At 36.8% G+C, this 18515-nt stretch overlaps 1 pseudogene; it reads right to left on the bottom strand.

The window, feature by feature from the left end:
- Positions 1-17172, bottom strand: part of LOC132357017 (dnaJ homolog subfamily B member 6-like) — a 121196-nt pseudogene extending 104024 nt beyond the window's left edge.
- Between the last annotated feature and the right edge of the window lie 1343 nt (positions 17173-18515).

Raw genomic sequence — 18515 nt, 5'->3', positions numbered from 1 at the left:
ATATCTAAGTATTATATTTCCTTAGAGTAGTTGTAAATTATTTTGTATTTCTAACTTTCGGTTTCTACACATTCATTGATAGCATATAGAAATGTGATTGATTTTTCTGTATTGATCGTGTAGCATGTGACATTGCTGAAATTACTAAATCTAGGAGTTTCTTGGGTTTTTGTAGATTCCTTGAGATTTTCTACATAGACAAACATGTTATCTGCAAATAGGAACAAATTTCTTTCTTTTTCTCTCTCTTTATTAGGATACCTTTTATTTCATATTTTTGCCTTACTACAGTGGCTTGAACTGGTACTCTGTTGAATAAGAGAGGTGAGAGAGGACATCTTTTCCATTTTCTTGATCCTAGAGGTAAGTATTCAGTCTTTCATCATTATGTATAATATTAGCTAAGGGGTTTTTGTAGATGCTATTTATCAAGTTAAGGGAGTCACCCTATATTCCTCATTTTCCAAGAATTATCATGAATGGGTATTTGATATCATATGACTTTCTGTCATCAATTCATATAATCATATGATTTTTCTTCTTTAGCTATTTATAAGGTGTGTTATAATGATTGATTTTCAAATGCTGAATCAGCCTTGCATACTTGGGAAAATTCCACTTGGTCATTGTGTATAAATTTTTTCATACACTATTGGATTCAATTTGCTAACATTATGTTTAAAGTATTGTGGGTCTAAGATGATGAAAGATACTAGTCTGTAGTTTTGTGGGGGTTTTGTACTAACTTTGAATGTTTTTGTACCCTAATTTCATATCATGGTAATACTAGTATCAAAATGAGTTCTATTTTTTGAATGAGATTGTGTAAACTTGGTTTTAATTATTCCTTAAATAATTTGCAGCATATAACAGTGAAGTTATCTGGGTCTTGAGTTATCTATTTTAGAATCTTTCAAGTTACGCTTTCAATTTCTTTAATTGCTATGGGACTATTCACGTTGCTCATTTCATCTTGGTTTAGATTTTGGTAGTTTGTTGACTTTGAATAATTGGCCTTTTACTTCTAAGTTCATGAATTTATGAGTACAAAGTTGTTTGTATTATGCCCTTATTATTTTTTCAATGGCTGCAGGATCATTCCTAATATTAATGACTTGGCTCCTCTAACTTTGTTATTCTTGCTAGAAGTTTATCAACTTTATTAAATTTGTATTCTACTTAGTTTCTCTATTGTTTTCCTATTCTCAGATTCATTAATTTCTTAACTTATTTTTTCCTTCCTTTTTCTGGTTTTGGTTAAATTATGCTCTATTTTTCTAGTTTCTTGAGGTAGGAAATAGATTATGAAATTGAGACCTTTCCTCTTTTGTAATGAAAGTATTTAGTGGTATATATTCCCCTCCATATAATGCTTTAATACTGGGTCTCACATATTTTGATAGCTGTGCTTACATTTTCTTTCAGATACATATATATGCATATATACATGTATACACACACATATATATATATAAATCTCCCCCTTTGAGACTTCATCTTTGACCCATGGATTATTTAAAGTGTTGTCTTATGTCTAAGTAGTTAGAGAGTGCCTTGTTATTTTTCTGTTATTAGTTTTTACTTTGAATCCACTGTAGTCAGAATATACTATGTATGATTTCAATTGTTTTAAATTTGTTAAGGTTTGTTTTATGGTTAAGGTTTGGTCTATCTTGGTAAATCTTCCAAATAGTATGGAAAATACTATATACTATAAAATAGCATGTATTATTCAGGAACAAAAAGAAATGAGCTATCAAGCCAGGAAAAACATGCATGTTGCTAAGTGAAAGAAGTAAAGTGAAAAGGCTACACATAATGTATGATTCCAACTGTCTGACATTCTGGAAAAGACACAACAATGGAGGTAGTAAAACTATCAGTGGTTGTCAGGAATTGGGTGGGGGGTAAGAGAGAGAAGGATAAAAAGGCAGAGCACAAGGGATTTTTAGGGCAGTGTAACTACTCTTGTATGATACTGTAATGATGGATGCATGTCATTATACATTTGTCAAAAATAAATAAAATGTATAATACAAAGAGTGAACCCTAATGTAAGCTTTAGTTAATAATATTGGTATATCAATATTGGCTCAACTGATAAATGTACCATGTAAATACAAGACAGCAATAGAAGAAACTGGTTTTATGGGGGGGGGGAGCAATACAGGGATACCTAGGAACTTTCTGTAGTTTCTTCTCAATTTTGCTGTAAACTTAACACTGCTCTAAAAATAATCCCTATTAATTAAAAAATAATAATGTATATTCTTCAGTTGTTGGGTGGAGTGTTCTATAAATGCCTATTAGATCTTGTTGGTTTATGGTGCTGTTCAGTTCTTCTATATAATTACTGATTTTCTGTCTAATTGTTCTGCCAATTTTTGTGAGAAGACTGCTGAAGTCTCCAACTGTAATTATGAATTTGTCTATATCTCATTTCAGCTTTATCAGTTTTTGCTTCACATATTTTACAGTTCTGTTGTTTGGTACATATACTTTGAGGTTGCCATACCTTCTAAGTGAATTTTATCATTATAAAATGTCCCTCTCTTTAGTAAATTTTCTTTGTCTCAAGCATACTTTACCTGATATTAATGTAGCCACTCCTGCTTTCTTTTGACTGAGGTTCATATGGTATATCTCTGCCTACCCTTCTACCTTCAATCTACCTATATAATCATATTTGAAGTGAGTTTCTTATTAACACATATAATCAGGTCATGGTTATTATTCCACTCTGACAATCTCTTGTCTTTTAAATGGTGCATTTAAGCCATTTAAATCTAATGTAATTACTAATATATTAGGGCTTAAGTCTGCTTTTTTATTTTTCCTCTGTTCTCTTACCTTTCTATTTCTCTGATTTCTTTTACCTGCCTCTCTGTGGGTTACTTGAACATTTTTTTTAGAATTCTGATTTATCTCTTGTGTTTATTAGTATGTTTCTTTACATAGCTTTTTAGTGGTTGCTCTATATTATATATACATTACTTATCACAGTCTACTACTGTGAACACTTTACTAGTTCAAGTCAAGTGTAGAAACCAACCTTCCTTTATGTCCCTTCACCCTCTCCCATTTATACCATGATTGTCTTAAATATTTCCTTTAAATACATTTTAGATACAACAATGAAGCATGATCCATCAAAGAAATGAGTTGGACTTTATTAAAATTAAACAGTACTACTCTGAGAAAGACAATACAAAGAGGATAGAAAGACAAGCCAGACTGGGAGAAAATATTTGCAAAACACATATCAGATAAAGGACCTGTACCCAAAATATACAAAGAACTCTTAAAACTCAATGATAACAAAATAAGAAACTCAGTCAAAAAAATAAACAAAACATCTGAACAGTCACCTCACCAAAGAAGATACACAGATGGCAAATAAGGATATGAAAAGATGTTCAACATCGTATGTCATAAGAGAATTACAAATTAAAACAATGAAATACCACTACACACCTATTAGAATGGATAAAAAAATTTTTTTAAAGACACATGCTAGCCAGGACAGAGCAACAGGAACTCTCACTCATTGTTAGTGAGAATACAAAATACAACAGCCACTTTGAAAGATAGTTTGGCAATTTATAACAAAACTAAACATATTCTTATCATACAATCCATCAATCATGCTCTTTGGTATTTACCCAAAGGAGCTGAAAAGTGTTGTCTACACAACAACCTGCACAGGACTGTTTATAGCAGCTCTATTCAAAAAGCTATGGACTTTAGTTAATAATAATATATCAATCGCCAAAATCTGAAAGCAACCAAGATGGTCTTTAGCTGGTGAATGGTAAGTAAACTATGGTACATCCAGACAATGCAATATTATTCATTGCTAAAAAGAAGTGAGCTATCAAGCCATGAAAAGACATGAAGGAACCTTAAATGCATACTGTTAAGTGCAAGAAGACGGTCTGAAAAGGCCACACACTGTATAATTCTGACTACATGACATGGAAAAGAAAGGCAAAACTACAGAGACAGTAAAAGGATCAGTGCTTGTGAGGGGTTGGGAGGTGGGGTGCACAGGAGAGGGAGGGATGAATAGATGGAGCCCAGGGGGAACTATTGTGTGATACTGTAATGCTGGATACATGACATAATGCATTTATCAAAACCCATAGATATGTACAACACAAAGTGAACCTTAATATAAACTATGGACTATAGTTAATAATAATATATGAATAATGGTTCATTAGTTGTAACAAATGTATCACACTAATGCAAGATGAGCAAAAGTGCAATCTGTGTGATTGGGGAGAGGGGGCAGTATCATAATACTATCCACAGAGTTTCCATAGGAACTCTCTGTACTATCTACTTGATTTTTCTGTAAATCTAAAACTGTTTTATAAAGTAAAATCTATTAATTTAAAATGTTTTTAGTTTAAGAAAAAAGAGACTTAAGTATGTAGTAGGGAGAAGGGGGACAGGCTTTCTCCAGAATTATCCACAGCAATATTGAAATGCCTGAGAAAAACAGAGCAAGTATAAAAAAGTTCTGAGGAAAAGAAAATGTGAACTAAAATTATTATGCCCATTGTTATTTAAGTATAAACACAAAAGAAAGTCGTTATTGAACTTTAAAATACTCAAACAAATGCATCTGTGAGAATATTATGAAAGAAAAAAGCCAAAATTATTTTTAAATGAAATTGACAAACAGCTACTAAAATTTAGATGGAAATGGAAAGAGCCTAGAATAGTTAAAGCAATTTTTTTTAAAGAGAAAAAAGTTGAAGGACATAAAGTACTTGATGTCAAGACTTAATAAAAAGCTACAGTAATCAAGAGCATGGTATTAGTAAAAGGGAAAAAAACACAGACCAATGGAACAGAACTAGAGCAACAAATATGCGGACAAATTGTTTCTGACAACAGTATCAAGTCAATTCAATAAGAAAAGGGAAGTCTTTTCAAGCAATAATGCTAGAACAACTGAATATCCATATGCAAGAATAATAAGCATTGACCCTTACTTAATGCCAAATGCAAAAATTAACTTGAAATGGTTCAAAGACCTAAACATAAGAAGTAAAATTATAAAACTCCAAGAAGAAAACATAGAATATTTTTCCCACCTTGACATAATATAAGTATTCCGTAGATAAAACACAAAAAGCATAAACCATTAAAAAATTATGAAATGAATTTCATCTAAAAAACTTCTGATTTTTGAAAGACATCTTTTAAGAAAACCAAAAGGCACACCAGAGAATGGGAGAAAATATTCACAATACATATATCTCACAAAGGACTTATATCTGGAAAATATAAAGAAACATTCTACCTCAATACTAAGACAGACAACCCAATTAAAAATGGACAGGGCTTTCCTGGTGGCGCAGTGGTTGAGAATCTGCCTGCCAATGCAGGGGACACGGGTTCGAGCCCTGGTCTGGGAAGATCCCACATGCCGCGGAGCAGCTGGGCCCTTGAGCCACAATTACTGAGCCTGCGCGTCTGGAGCCTGTGCTCCGCACAAGAGAGGCCACGACAGTGAGAGGCCCACGCACCGCGATGAAGAGTGGCCCCCGCTTGCCGCAACTAGAGAAAGCCCTCGCACAGAAACAAAGACCTAACACAGCCATAAATAAATAAATAAATAAATAAATAAATAAATAAATAAATAAATAAATAATTTTTAAAAAATGGACAAAACGGACTTCCCTGGTGGTCCGGTCCAGTCATTAAGACTCTGCGTTTCCACTGCAGGGGGCGAGGGTTCAACCCCTGATCAGGGAACTAAAATCCTGCATGCCACACAGAGCAGCCAAAACAAACAAACAAAAAATTAGGACCTTTTATCAAAGAAGATATAGATGTCAAATAACTCATGGAAAGATACTCAACATCATAGTCACTAGGGAAATGAAAATTAAAATGCCAAGATACTACTAAACACCTATTAGAATGGCTTTAAGAAAAAAATATGAAGTGCTGGTGACGATGTAGAACACCTGGAAACTCCCATACATTTCAGGTGGGAATGTAAAATGGTAAAGCTTTTTTGGAAAACTGTCAGTCTCTCATAAAGTTAGATATACTCTTACAATATGACCCAGTAATCCTACAGCATGACAGAGTAATCCTACTCCTAGGTATTTCCCCAAGATAAAAATTAAAATATATCTCTATACCAAAACTGGTATGTAAATATTCATAGAGGCAAAAACTGAAGACACCAAGAAGTCCTTCAACCAGTGAATGAATAAACAAAAAAACTATGGTGCTGTCAATTTTAAATTATTTGTAAATTATATCTAAATTGAAAAAAAGGAAGATAACTAACAAACTTGGAGAAAATATTTGTAATTTATCCCTTTAAACACATAAAGGATTCTTTGATATTGCAGCAAAAAATTACCAAAACTCCAATAGATAAATGGGAAAAGAAGCAGCTACCAGCAAAAGAAAAAACCTATAAAAATGACACTTAAATATGAGAAAATGTTCAAACTCACTCAAAATTTTTAAAAATGCAAATTTAAAAAACAGTGGGGTGTCATTCCTCACCAGATTGGCAGTATTTTTAAAATATGAAAATTGGGAAATCTGAGTAAGATCAGTGGGTTGTATCGATGTCAATGTCCTTGTTATATTTCCTCAAGTTTTGCAAAATGTTACTGGGGAAAACTGGGTAAATAATACATGGGCTCTCTCTGTATTATTTCTTACAACTATATGTGAATTTACAACTATTCCAAAATAATCACACCATTGTATGTGACAGTGAAAAGACTGAAAAAAGTTTCATTAAGAGAGGTTTGGTTAAATGTCGTAAATACGTATAAAGGAAAAGTAAGAAGCCACTGCAAATATAAGCATGTATGTGCATCTAATGCATTATGTATGCATATATATATGCACTTATGACCATGGTTTAAACAGCATGTTGGTAAGATCCTACATTTGCTTAAAACAAATACACACATATACGCACATACATGTATATATTATATATAAAGAAAACACATTCAGCTGGTGAAGCTGTGACGACATAGGCACTCTCACACATAGCTGGTGCAAATGCAAACTATAAAATCATTTTGGAGGGATATTCGGCAATACTTAAAACAGCAAAAGCAATTAATAACTCTTATAGGAGTACCTGTAGATACATCTTCAACAATACAAAGCTTTATATACACAAATTTATTCACTGTAGCCTTGTTTACAATTGGAAAACACTAGAAAGAATCCAAATGCCTATACACCAGAGATTAGTTAAATAAACTACAGTCCATCCAAACAATGAAGTATAAGGCAGTGTAACTGAGCAGGACCCTATGGGGCCTTCCCAGGACATATTCCTCCCCCATATCCTCTGCTGTAGCTCCTCTCTGAAGTACCCAGATAACCATATCTCATGCATATTTCCTGAGTTTTTCAGATGCTAAAAACCACCACCAAATGAAAGAAATTAACTACCTGATGATCATGCAGACTTTCTGGTGCATTAGGATTGATAATGTTAACTGCCCTGTTACCTCAACACCAATCAGAGAATTGTGCAGGAGCTGACCACAAACCCTGGGATTCCCCTCCCTCACCTTGCCTTTAAAAATGACTCCCCTCCCTCACCTTACCTTTAAAAATGCTTCACTGAAACCCTTGGGGAGTTCAGGGTTTTGGGGTTTTTAAAAATATTTATTTATTTAGGCTGTGAAGGTTCTTAGCTGTGGCACGCTGGATCTTCGTTGCAGCATGCAGGATCTTTAGTTGCAGCATGTGGACTCTTAGTTGTGGCATGCCTGTGGGATCTAGTCCCCCGACCAGAGATCGAAACCAGGCCCCCTGCATTGGGAGCACGGAGTCTTACCCACTGGACCACCAGGGGTTTTTGAGCAGGAGCCACCTGTATCTCCTTGCTTGGCCCTCCAATACTGTGCATCTTGTTCAGTAACAGCAGCAAAATTGAAAGTACACAAAATATTTTCTCAAACCATAATATAATTCAACTAGAAATTAATAACAGAAAGATGACAGGAAACTCCCTAAAGAACTTAAATTTTAAAAACAATTATACCTTTCATTCTCAGAAGTTGAAATCTTTCTTGTATTTTTCATACTTCAACTTAACATTTTTAGTCATTCCTCTACATTCATAACAACTGTTTTAAAGTCCTCAAAACATTAATTCTGTCATCTATGTCATTTCAGAGTCAGCTTCAATTAATAGATTTTTCTCCTCATATTTTCCGGATCTATGCCAGCCTGACACTATTTTTTAAATCTGCTTTATTCACTTTTCAAAAGTAAAACTTTTGTTTCCTTCCCACTCTTTTCCAACATATCAGTAGTTAAAAATTACTGGCATAAGATAGTTATACAATCCGATTAAAGAATGGGCAGAAGAGCCAAATAACATTTTTCCAAAGACATACAGACAGCCAACAGATACATGAAAAGATGCTCAGCATCATTAATCATCAGGGAAATGCAAATCAAAACCACAATGAGATATCACCTCATAGCTATTAGAATGACTATTAACAGAAAGACAAGAAATAAGTGTTGCTGAGTATGTGGAGAAAAGGGAACCTTTATGGACTGCTGGTAGGAATGTAAACTGGTACAGCCACTATAGAAAACAGTATGAAGGTTCCTCAAATAATTAAAAACAGAACTACCATATGATCCAGCAAGTCCACTTCTGGGTATTTATCTGAAGGAAACAAAAACACTAACTCAAAAAGATATTCACACCCCCATGATCACTGCTGCATTATTTACAATAGCCAAGACATGGAAACAACTTAAATGTCCACCAACAGATGAATGGATAAAGAAATTGTGGTATTTTATATATATGTAAAATATATACATAAAAATATATATTATAAAAATATATACTATATATATGCACACCATATATATATATGGCATGCGTATATAGAATACATAAATACAATGAAATGTTATTCAGCCATAAAAAAGAAAGAAACCTTGCCATTTGTGACAATATGGATGGACCTTGAGGGCATTATGCTAAGTGAAATAAGTCACACAGAGAAAGACAAATGCTGTATGATCTCTCTTATATGTGGAATCTTTAAAAAAATCATAGATACAGCGAACAGATTAGTGGTTGCCAGAGGCAGAGGTGGAAGGTGGGAGAAATGGGAAAAGAAACTAAGAAACCTGTAGACAGCATCAAGCATACCAACACACAAAATGAGAGGTCCAAAGAAAAGGAGGGAGAGAAAGGGATATCAAGAATATTTGAAGAAAAAAGAAAAAAAAAAAAAAATGAAGTCAATGTTGACAGACTCACTGAGAGACCAGATGACATGTTCTCCAGCATCACACCTCTGAAAAATTTTCTCTGGGATGTGTCCAGCAAGGCCTGCAATTCTTGATTGAAATCCACACTCACTTCCTTGGGTCACTGCTCTCTAAAACATCACGGATACTCTGCTTCCAAGAGGGCTTCCCGGACAAGTTCCAAGGGAGGGTAGTTGACATGATAGCACTGGAGAAGGGGACTATATGTATAGAGTTTGGTGTTTCAGGCCTATGTGTCTCTCTGCTGACTTTCCATGTGCCCTTTAGACATAATCAGGGATATATACACATTCTGAACAACAACAACTATTTACTGAAAAGAAATATCACATGAGGTATGGTGTAAAATAACCTGGAAATGTTCAAATCAAGTCATAATTCTCACTTCCAGACAGGTTATAAATTTTGAGAACATATTAACAAAACTGTCTTCCCCATCCATTTCAAATACACCTACAGATCATAAAGCAAACAATATCCTTGAACTGTCAATATTCAACCATGACTATGGGTGGATCAGTCCCCATATAAACCTCAAGTTCCTCATCTGTGAAATGGTTTAACAATTATTTAGAACTTTTAAGAGTTCCAATGAGTTGATGAGTGAAGTATGTCCTATGTAGCAAATACTAAATAAATAGAAGTGATAGATCTATTTTTATTAAAATGACAGAGAACCTTGAAGCAATGTTCAGAATCCTGCAGGACTAAACAGGCTTCATATATAATTTGGGATCTGCAGTTGTAACCTCTCTCATCTCTGTACAACTCAGGTGTTCATTATAAGGTATAAGACGTAATAATACAATTCAGAAGCACAAGCCAGAGGGCCATGAGACTTCTTTATTGAAAGATGGGCCCAGCCTGACCCCTCTCAATTTTCTCAGTGATCTCCAAATATCAGTTATCTTTGTCTGCTTTGTCTTCATCCTATCAAGCTGTGAAAAGGTAACAGAAATCTCTTTATTTAGTCTAATGAAAGCTGTTCTCTCCAATCCTTCAATATTCTTCACAGGTCCCCAAATTATATTTTGTATACTATTTTGTTATCCATAATGCAGACCAAAACTAAGGAAGAAATATTCCCTATGCCTTCCATTCAGTTTTCAAATATGAATAAAGGGTAATTACAAAAAAAGAAAATTTGATGAAACAATGCCCAATCTACATAGCATAAGAAATTCAATGAATTCCAAACAGAATAAACTCAAAAAAGATCCACACTGAGCTGTAGTATAATCAAAATGTTGAAACCCAAGAAAAAGAGAGAATCTTTTTTTTTTTTTTTTTTTAATTTATTTTTGGCTGCGGTGGGTCTTCGTGGCTGCGTGCAGGCTTTCTCTAGTTACTGAGAGCAGGGGCTACTCTTCATTGTGGTGCGCGGGCTTCTCACTGCGGTGGCTTCTCTTGTTGTGGAGCACAGGCTCTAGGCACGCAGGCTTCCGTAGTTGTGGCTCACAGGCTCTAGGACGCAGGCTCAGTAGCTGTGGCACACAGGCTTAGTTGCTCTGCTGCATGTGGGATCTTCCCAGACCAGGGCTCAAATCCGTGTCCCCTGCATTGGCAGGTGGATTCTCAACCACTGCACCACCAGCGAAGCCCCCCACCTTTTTTTTAATTTATGCATTTATTTATTTATTTTTGGCTGCACTGGGTCTTCATTGCTGTGCGCTGGCTTTCTCTAGTTGTGGCGAGCGGGGGCTACTCTTCACTGTGGTGCACAGGCTTCTCATTGCAGTTGCTTCTCTTGTTGCGGAGCACAGGTTCTAGGCATGCAGGCTTCAGTAGTTGTGGTGCATGGGCTCAGTAGTTGTGGCTAGTGGGCTCTAGAGCGCAGGCTCAGTATTTGTGGCACACGGGCTTAGCTGCTCCGCGGCATGTGGGATCTTCCTGGACCAGGGATCGAACCCATGTCCCCTGCATTGGAAGTCTCTCTTTTCTTGCTTTTAATATTCTGTTTTTGGACTTTCCTGGTGGTCCAGTGGGAAAGAATCCGCCTTCCAATGTAGGGGACATGGGTTCGATCCCTGGTCGGGGAACTAAGATCCCACATGCCATGGGGCAACTCAGTCCACACACCACAACTACTGAGCTCACGTGCCTCAACAAGAGAGCCCGCGTGCCACAACTACAGAGCCCACACACTCTGGAGCCTGTGCGCCACAACTATAGAGCCCACGCACCCTGGAGCCCGTGCGCCACAACTAGAGAGAGAAAACCCGCACACCACAACTAGAGAGAAGCCTGTGCACCACAATGAAAGATCCCGCATGCCTCAACAAAGACCCCGCGTGCCGCAACTAAGACCCGACACAGCCAAAAAAAAAAGCAAGAAAATAGAAGTAACTCATCATCAGAAACCATGGAGGCCAGAGGCAGTGGAATGACAATATTTTAAATGCTGGAACAAAAAAAAAGTTCTGAATGGTACAGATGAACCAGTTTGCAAGGCAGAAATAAGAGACACAGATGTAGAGAACAAATGTATGGACACCAAACACCAAGGAGGGAAGGGGGGCGGTGGGATGAATTGGGAGATTGGGATTGACATATATACACTAGTATGTATAAAACAGATAACTAATGAGAACCTGCCGTATAACACAGGGAACTCCACTTCGCTGTACAGTAGAAACTAACACAACATTGTAAAACAGCTAAACCCCAATAATAAAAAAAATAATAAAAAATAAAATAAAGTAAAAAACAAGCCAGAAAGGGAAAAAAAAAAAAAAAAAAAAGCTCTGAATCAACAAATCTATTTCTGACAAAACAATCTTTCACAAAGAAAGGCAAGAAATCAACTTATGGCATGACAGCGTGAGGAGCTCGAGTGTCCTGCTGCCCACTGAAACTGACGAAAACTTAAAATAAGAAACCCAACCATTTAAAGCCTCTGGAAATGGTTCTAAGGACAAACAACAAATGAAGAAACATCTATTCAAGAACATCTTTTAAAATTCACTAAGACAGGTAAGCCTACGGTATTTGAACCAAGACTACTTTCTCCCTCCCACCCTTCTTCTCCCATCCCAGCTCAAGGAACGGGAGACTCTACTCAAGACTCCTGAAGCCAAGAACACAGGGTTCCCTCTCCACCCTCCCCGCCCACCTACCCCAGTCCCATTTAGAGAGCTTTCTTCCCTGGAAGAACAGGGCATCGGAGTTTCCCATCCAGCCACCAGCTGCCTGTTGCTAGGGCTGAGTCCTGAGCAAGTGTGGTTTAGAGGAACGGGTTCCCTTCTACCACCTAACCCCAGGTGGTGGAATGTAGACTCTAACTGGGTGTGGTACATGGAGACTACTGGGACCCTGAACATCCTTGCCCTGGGCTGTGAGAGAAAGGCAAACTGAGAGGACCTCTGGTGGCACCCTCCCCTCCACTAAGCGCTCAGTTAACAGAGCAGAACTGTCTCTCAGAGAGAAACTTGCCATTGTCCCTACCCCCACCTCCAGAGACCAGATTCAGAGCTTCCGCTTGAGGGAAGAAGCAGACATTAAAACGGAGCGCCTATTCTCTTCTCAAAGGAACTGAACTGACTTCATTTGCAAGACCATGGAGAAAGTCAAGCCTAGAGGAGCCCTGAAAAAACAGTGAGGTTGTAAAGAAAGGCAATTGGGAGAAGATTCAAAATATAGGCTAAACTGTAGGTCAGCTAGTTTGCAGGTGAGAACTGGGCAATAAGGCAAATGGGAGGAACCCTCCTACAGCCAGAACAAATATCATACACTAACCTCAGCAACTATTTCTTCAAATGACCCACTATTTGACTGAATTAGTTTTCAGAATAGTTTATGCCCTAGGGCATTATGGAAAACAATTAAACAATCAGTTCACAGTAAGTGGAGCTTGGCTGCTGGGTGTGGTCAGAGACAGTCAGCTCTAACAAAACCCCAGTCATTCCAGGGTGGTGGTGGGTATATTCAAATTGCACCTCCCCAAGGAGCTACATCAGGGAACTAACCTTGTGGGAAAGGAGACTACAATGAGATACCACTTCACACCCTCTAGGATGGCCAGAATTGGATAAAGTCAGATAATGACAAGTGATGGTGAGAATGTGGACAAGTTAGAGCCCTCATACTGCCGGTATGAGTGTAAAATGATGCAGCCACTTTGGAAAAAAGTCTGACAGTGTCTCAGACTATTAAACACAGAGTTAACATATGATCCAGCAATAACACTCTTTTAAGTATACACCTAGAAAAATGAAAACATGTATCTACACAGAAAATTGTACACGAATGTTTTAGCAGAATTATTCTTGATAGCCTAAAGGTGGAAACAACCCAAATGTCCATAGATGGATGAACAGATAAGCAAAATGTAGTATATCCATACTATGAATGGAACATTATTCAGCCATAAATGGGATGAAGTACTGATACATGCTACAACATGGATAAACTTTGAAGCAGTATGTTAAGTGAAAAAAGCCAATCACAAAAGGCCATATATTATATGATTCTATTCATATGAAATGCTCAAAACTGGGAATTTTATAGAGATAAAAAGTAGATTGGTGGTTACCTAGGGATGGGCAGGCGGGATTGAAGGGGGTATGGGTTTATGGCTAAAGCATATGGACTTCCTCTTGGAGTGATGAAAATGTTCTAAAATTGACTGTGGTGATGGTTGCACATATACTAAAAACTACTGAATTGTACACTTTAAATGGGTGATTGTATGCTATGGGTGATTGTATGCTATGAATTATACTTCAATAAATGTGTCAAAAGAGAACTGAAGGAAAAATGAAGACATTCCCAGATAAACAAAAGCTTAGGGAGTTCACTGCTAACAGACTTACCCTATAAGAATTGCCAAAGAGAGTTCTTCAGGCTAAAATGAAAGGATAATACACAGTAACTCAAAAGTATATGAAGAAATAAAGAACATGGGTAAAGGTAACTACATAGGTAAATATAAAAGCCAGTATTATTGTACTTTTGGTTTGTAACTCTTATTTTTTTTCTATATGATTTAAAAACAAATGGACAGGCTGATTCTAAAATTCATATGGAATTGCAAGAGGCCCTGAATAGCCAAAACAATATTAAAAAAGAACAAAGTTGGAGGACTGACACTTCTCAATTTTAAAAATTAGCACAATCTACAGCAATCAAAACAGTGGCACTGGAATAAGGACAGAAACAGGTAGGGTTTGAAAGACCAAAAACAAACCCATAAATCTATGGCCAACTGATTTCAACAAGGGTGCCAAGACCATTCAATGGGGGAATGAACAGTCTCTTCAACATATGGTGCTGGGACAATTGGCTATGCACATGTAAAAGAATCAAGTTGGACCTCACATCATATATAAAAATTAACTCAAAATGGATCTATGACATAAATATAAGAGCTAAAACCATAGAACACTTAGAAGAATAAATAGGGATAAATCTTCATGACCTTGAATTTGGCAAAGAATTCTTAGATTTGACACCAAAAGTACAAGCAACAAAAGAAAAAAAAATAGACTAAGTGGACTTCAGACTTTAAAAATCTGTACACCAAAGGACATTACCAAGAACGTGTAAAAAACATATACAGAATGGGGAAAATTTGCAAGTTATATATATGATCAGTCTACTATCCATAATATATAAAGAATTTATAACTCAACAACAAAACGACAAACACCCAAATTTAAAAACGGGCAAAGGGCTTGAATAGACATCTCTGCAAAGAAAATATACAAATGGCCAACAAGTACGTGAAGATGCCCAAAATCATTAGTGATTAGGGAAATGCAAACCTAAACCACAATGACATATAACTTCAAACACACTAGAATGGTTGTAATTTTAAAATTAAACAAACAAACAAACAAAAACAGGAGATAACAAGTGTTGGCAAGGAGGTATGGTAATTCTATGTTTAACTTATAGAGAAATTGTCAAACTGTTTTCCACAGTGGCTGCACCATTTTATATCCCAGCAACAATGTATGAGAGTTCCAATTTCTCTACTTCCTTGCCAACACCTGTTTCCTGGTTTTGGTTTTTTAATAAATTAGATTCTGTCCTCAATTTAGAAGAAATTTCACGTGGCCCCTGTTACTGTTACCCAGATAACAGGCACTTAAAAATTCATCTTTTTTATTGACTTTTAAAATTTTCTCTTCAAAATGTATAAAAAATAACCCATGCTAGAAAAAGTTCATTATGCCACAAAAGTTTAAGAAGTGCATGGGAAAAAGAATCACTTTAAAATAATGGTTACCTCTGGGGAAGAGGTGAGAGATGCAATCAGGGATGGGTACACAGAGGACTTCAACTATAATGGTAATGTTTAATTTGTTATGTTTGGTTGGTGAGAAAAGAGATTCACTGTATTATTCTTTATATGTCTGTATATGCCTTAAGTATTTCATAACATATATAGAAAAACCCCCAAAAAAGACAAAGAAAAGAAAGCTAATCTAACATTCCTTCAGTACTCACTACCACCACCAAAAACAAAAACACTAAATCATACTAGACAGAGTATTCTACAACTTACTTTCCTCACATAACAATACATTATAGCATTCTCTAAATCAAAAGAGTGTAAAGAGGTAAATCTGTTTCCACAGCTTCAAAATATTTCATAATACGAATGTCCCACAATTTATTCAAACATTCTCCTATTGATGGATATACAGGCTGTTTCCAGTTACCTGTCACAAAAAAAAAGCTACAAAGGCATCCTTGTTCATATGTCCTTATACAATGGTACATTTATTTCTGTAGGATGTATTCTTAAAAGTCAGACTATTAGGTTCCAGTATTTAGTCAAGTGGTATCTGTATTTTTTATTTCCCTAAACATTGGCAGATTATTTTTTCAAAAGGTTACAGCAATTCATACTCTCCAGCAACGTATGAGTGAGATATGGGCATTTCTTGAGTGAAATTTCTTTTAACCACATAAGCATTTAATAGATTAAATTCAGTTTTACTGTCTTCTCCATATAGTAAACATGTTATATTATGCTTAATATAAATTTATTTTCACCAAGAGATCTGAACACGGGAAATTTAGCTCTTTTCTTACTCAGTGAGTAATCAAACTAACAATCCACAAAATAACGTAGCAACTCCCACAAATATTATCTATACACACACACACACACACACACACACACACACACCTCTACCTCTGACATGCTTCCAGAACAAATGTTAGGTATTATATGCCCAAAAGTCCTTATTTGGGGTATATATAAAGGGTATAGAAAAAAAATTTTTAACCTAGCCCACAATGAATATGTTACAAACTGATTGGTTTATCAAAGCTACTAAGTTTGCACATGAAAGGCAGCCCGAAGGAATTAAGGACGGGTAGGCCCAACAGGTTAGGCAGTTCCTGAAAGCGCTCTAGGGAGACAGAATCTTTCATTTTAGGGCGGCATGGTATCAATAAAAACCCATTTAAAAAAGTAAAACAAAGAGGAAAACGACCCAGGATCGCTCCTAGGAGCTAGTTTGTGCAACCACCTATCCTCATCCGAGCCAGTAAGGTGATTAAGGAAAGAGAAATTATTCTCCGATATTTTGAAGAGAGGAGAGAGAGAAAGATGAAATGCAGGCCGGCTCCTCCCCCACTAAGGCAGGCCACGCGATCCCGAAGTGTGTAACCTTGCTAACGGTCACTTTTCTACCCGATGTGAGGTTCAGCACTCACCACAACACAAATATCGGCGAGTTCTTCGACACTCCTTAGTAGATTCGTCCTTTGGCCGCCTTTCCATACCTGGTACGCCTGCAGCGCTTACACCCCATGCAAACGCCGCCATCTTAGGTCTTAGATGAGCCTTAGGGGATAGGGCGATAGAAACCTGAGTTGGGCGTCACAGCCAAATAGCGCCGGCGCCCAACCGCCGTGCACTGGCCAAATGGCTCCCCCAGCAACGTGACCCAGGCGCCCTGCGGCCCCTCCCCAGTGTTCCTGACCAATTGCGCTTCCTGTTACAGCGTTTATCTCCGCTGAAATTCCCTCGTTATTTCCCATTTTCTTTCCCTTCATTTCTTTTTTCTTTTTCCATTCCAAATTGCTTTTATCTTTGCCCCGACTCCTTTCCACATTTCTAGATATCTCTCGTACTAGTCAACTTTCATTTACCTCACACGTGTATAGCATTTTTTAATAGACAAACCTATCTTTCTGTTATTTTACCAAATTATCACAACATTATAAGGTAAGCTGAGAACTGATGTTCCCTGTTTTATAGGTGAGGAAACTAAGGCTTAGAGAGATGAACCAATTTTCCAAAAGCTGCAACAGCTAGTGAGTATTAGACTGTACAAAACCTAATTCTTTTCATTCCACTGAGCTCCATGCTCCTATAGATCACGGTCTACTTCAACCAGCTAATTGAAAAGATGAGAAAACTGTACAGAGATGGGAAGGGTTTAGGCCTAAATTCATACAATAAGTCAATGACAAAACTGGATTCAAAACAAGATGCTTCCTTGTTTAATTCTGTAACAGAAAGCGTCTTTATAAAGTGGTTGGGATGCTGTTCTCCAGCCCAAAAGTCCTTCTTTTAGACTTCGCTCAACTTCTGACTCCTCTAAGAAGCCTCTATATTAATCAAAACGTGTATCTTTTTTGGTCCCTCTCCATGAGGAAAAATACACTAGCTGGATGCCAGGCCCCAAAACATTTTTTTAAACTGAGACTCAAACTTGTTTGTGCAAAATTACATGTGAATGGTGTGGAAGGTTAGTGGGGGAAGGTTCGTGCTGCACAGTTAAGGAAAAGACAATTTAGAGGTCTTAATTCCTTTCCAAAGGAATAGTTTCTACATTCTAAAGTTATCATTAGTTTTCTACAAGAACCCAGCATAGAACACCTCTTATTCTATTCATTTACATCATTACTTTCTCTTTCTTTATGTTGATATTGTCACCCTCAAATAGGAGGTAATGGTAGAGAATTGTATAAACATCTGGGCCTTGATGTGTGGCCATTTTTATGTAAAATACTGCATAGAGCCGACCTGTGTTGTCAGTAATGTGTGTAGTGAGGTGAAAAGGACTTAGCTTAAGCTTAAAGTATGTCATTTCCTGGGGTTTAGACATGTTTGAGCACAGTTTGGAAACTGGTTGGTAGGGCAGACACCAGAAATCAATTGCAAGAGGAACTGCTGAACTTTTGAGAAATAATTCATTTTAAGAGAGGATGGAGTCAGGCAGACAACCTAGGGTAAATGG

This window comes from Balaenoptera ricei, chromosome X (assembly GCF_028023285.1).
Source record: "Balaenoptera ricei isolate mBalRic1 chromosome X, mBalRic1.hap2, whole genome shotgun sequence".
Lineage (NCBI taxonomy): Eukaryota > Metazoa > Chordata > Mammalia > Artiodactyla > Balaenopteridae > Balaenoptera > Balaenoptera ricei.
Note: the sequence above shows the minus strand (reverse complement) of the source record. Positions and strands in the feature narration are given on the sequence as shown.